At 24.8% G+C, this 3,469-nt stretch overlaps 1 protein-coding gene across 5 annotated transcripts in view; it reads left to right on the top strand.

Annotated features, from left to right (window-relative positions):
* The window catches only part of LOC111619534 (UDP-N-acetylhexosamine pyrophosphorylase-like), a 57,233-nt gene that overhangs the window by 13,387 nt on the left and 40,377 nt on the right, over positions 1-3,469 (top strand). For all 5 annotated transcript variants that reach the window (XR_002755773.1, XR_002755772.1, XM_023361272.1 and 2 more), the window contains exon 2: positions 1,498-1,581. The gene's annotated coding sequence lies outside the window, so the exon portion shown is untranslated. The remainder of the gene's footprint in view (positions 1-1,497; positions 1,582-3,469) is intronic.

The raw sequence follows: 3,469 nt of genomic DNA, 5'->3' as shown, positions 1-3,469 counted from the left end.
ATTAAAAAATTATTACCTTTATATTTAGAGTCCATATTATCCGCAATTCTTGCATTGAAATCGCCCAAAATTATGGAATAAGGAGTCATATTTTGCCAGATCTCCATTTGTTTAGTTATTTCATTCAAAGTTATTATGTCATCAGGTGAAATATACGTAAGCATTAAAGTTATTAAATTATTCATAATATTAGCAAGAGCAGATTTAATGATTTGAACAAGGAGCAGAATGAAATTAATATATTTTTTTTGTTTGCCAATGAAATGAATACAACTTTTTGAATTAGCCAATGAAATTAATTATGTCATCAGGTGAAATATACGTAAGCATTAAAGTTATTAAATTATTCGTAATATTAGCAAGAGCAGATTTAATGATTTGAAGAAGGAGCAGAATGAAATTAATATATTTTTTTTGTTTGTAAAATTTTGCAAAGACCTTTTTTTTTTTTAATATGCAAAGTCCTCCACTTGGGAGGCCTGGGCCTATTGGTTTTTTTGCCAAAGCTGACTCTATTGTAAATTTTTCAAAGAAGGTAGAATTGTAGACTATTTCAGAATATATCCAGGTTTCAGTGATGGCAATAATATTCGGATCATGTTTAGAAATAAAGGCATCTATTTGTAGTATTTTATATTTAAGTCCTTGACTAATCCGGTTTATGATTGAGAGGCATTGATTATTAGGGTAGAGTTTGCAGGTTTGAGTTTTATCTTGCTTATTAATATGTCATTTAGTTAAGTTTGCTATTCTTGTTGATGGAAGAAAAGTATGCACCAATTTTTCCATGTTTAAATTATAAGTTAGCTTTTCACGATCAATTACTAAGATGTCATTTCGCAATTTTACCTGAGGATTTTGTTTACGTAATTCATAAAAATTTGGTAGTAAATGTTTCCTTCTATTTCTTGAGTTGTTAGTTAAATCCAGAGAAATCTGTATGTTTTGCCATTCCTCTAGTAGACTTTGTTGTTTTTTTTTGTATGAAGGTAGAAAAAATAAGATCTCTAGTTTGATTATTATTAAATGTTATTCTTGTTGTTAAATTTAGTGTTTTCGATAGTTGGACTATCTCTAGTATATTGTCTTGAGTTATATTATTTATATTTAATACATTAGTAATAAATTTTAGTATTTCTGCTCTTGAAGTGGTTTTGTAGTTTGGATAATTGTACGTTATTATGTTGTTATAGCGATGTTCGTTTATTAACATGTACAGTACATTTTAAATTGGATGAAATCTTTGTCTGTTTGTAATTTCTCTACTTGATGTTTCAAACCATCAATCTCCTCTTTCATTTTTTTCTGATTTTGTTTTTCAAATATTTTCATGGATAATATGGTACAAAGGAAAACATGCCAACAGCCTCGACGGATGAACACGCCCCCCCATCTTTAATTATAATTATTAAAATACTTATTTTAATTATTTTATTATATTTATTAGTTCAATAAAATAATATGGATTTGTTTTAATTGTGTAATAATTTTTTACAGATAGCAAGTAAAAACTTATGAAGATATAGATTTAAAAAATTTAAATGTATAAAAGTTAAAACTAATCATCACTAAACAAATAGAGTAAGTATAATTTTTTTTAAAGTAAAAGTTACAGCTTCAGATAAAATTTTTATATTGATAATTCTATTTTAAAACAAATTGACAAATTGAATTAATTTTTAAAAAGTTCTTAAATTGACAAGACAGAAATCAGAATTTTTTTTTTTCTTATTTCTTAATAGATGTTAAATAATTTCATTGATGGTATTCAAATGCATTGTGCTTTATTTTTAGTGGTCTTTTGTTTTAAAATCTCCAATAATGGAGAAAAAAGTATGCTATATAATATCATATTCATCTATTTATTATTATTTTTAAAATTAATTTCTGGTACAAATATCTAAACAAGCATATTTTAAAATGATTTATTATTAAATCTGTGATAATTTTATGATTAAAAAAAATTAAAAAGGAGACATTTTGGGTTTCATATCCCAATCTTCTATCTATTATGAATTTTTATAAAGAAACATAATATTTTAATATGCATTATTAATCTCATTTATTGTGAAAATATACTTTCAATTAAAACATCCTCAAATTTAGTAATAGTATTTGAATTTTTGAAGTGCATTATTTAATTTCACTTAAAGAAATAATACTCCACATTTAACGTATTCAAAAGAACTAAATTTATTATTATATATTTTAGGNATGCCAGACGTGCAAAAAATAACAAAAAATTTAAATAATATAAAAGAAGAAATCTGATTGTTTAGTAAGTTTGACTTGTTCAAATGTAGTTTTATTTTTTATAATAGAAGTAGATTTAATATCGCGTTTGTTTATAAAATTTTACAGTGATATGGAAGGAGTGAGAGAAACAAAATCTTTTACAGATTTCACAGAAAAGTATTTGTAGCTTTCTGTTAACTAGATATCTAAAACATAGATTGTAGATTAAAAACAGGAAGACAGTGAAAGATAATGAATTTAGTATTATATTAGACATTTTATAGTGTTGATAAGAAAGTTAATTTGAAAATATACAGGCACAAAATACATTAAAATATTATATTAAAACAACTGTAGTCATGTATTTAAAAAACTTTATTTTAAATTAAAATATTAATTAAAAACTTTAAATATTATAAGCTGTTTATATTTTACATTCTAACTCAAATGAATAAAATAAATTTGGAATGTTTGAAGATATGAATATATTAATTTAATTTTTGACTCTATTGAAAATAATAAAATGCAAAAATTAATTCATTAGGTTTCCAATATTCAATAATGTAAACTTAATGATATTTCTATAAATTTAGCACTGTATTTAGCTTCAAGTTATATTTTAATGAAATCCATGTATAATAAAACCGAAAGTACTAAACATGTAAATTTAATACAGGTTTAAAATATTAAAAAAACATCAGTTACAGTATTCAGATTGAATAAATTGTAATTTATTTACTTAATATATAAGAATTTTTTATTATTTCTGCCCACTAATGGTTGAGTGGATAACACCACTGTACACTAGCAATTGAATGTAATTTCACACCTGATCACTAGTCTGGACATGTTGGAGTTTTTCATGTTTCTTCACATGTCTAACACCTAAATAGGGCAGCTGACTATAGAAATTTCTTGCAGGATATTGTGTGTTGTTGCCTTATCCATTAATTCAATCCAATCCAATTATTTCTTTTCAACTTTGTCAAAATACCAAATATTAATGAACACTGCAAAAACCTAACAAACCAGTGACAAAATTATAAATTAAGTACGAACCAGGGCTGTGGAGTTGGAGTCGTGTAGTTTTTATGTTTTAGCCGGAGTTGGAGTTGTCAAAAAATCCACTGACTCTGACTCCTTTTTACTTCCCAACTTGTTATGTATATATAACGGAAAAGTATTGGAATCGCATCAAATTTGACCCTCCAACTTTTTTTTTTTTTTTTTTATC

The sequence above is a fragment of the Centruroides sculpturatus genome, unplaced genomic scaffold (genome assembly GCF_000671375.1).
Source record: "Centruroides sculpturatus isolate CEXI.00-Female unplaced genomic scaffold, Cexi_2.0 scaffold179, whole genome shotgun sequence".
Classification (NCBI taxonomy): Eukaryota; Metazoa; Arthropoda; class Arachnida; order Scorpiones; family Buthidae; genus Centruroides; species Centruroides sculpturatus.
Note: the sequence above shows the minus strand (reverse complement) of the source record. Positions and strands in the feature narration are given on the sequence as shown.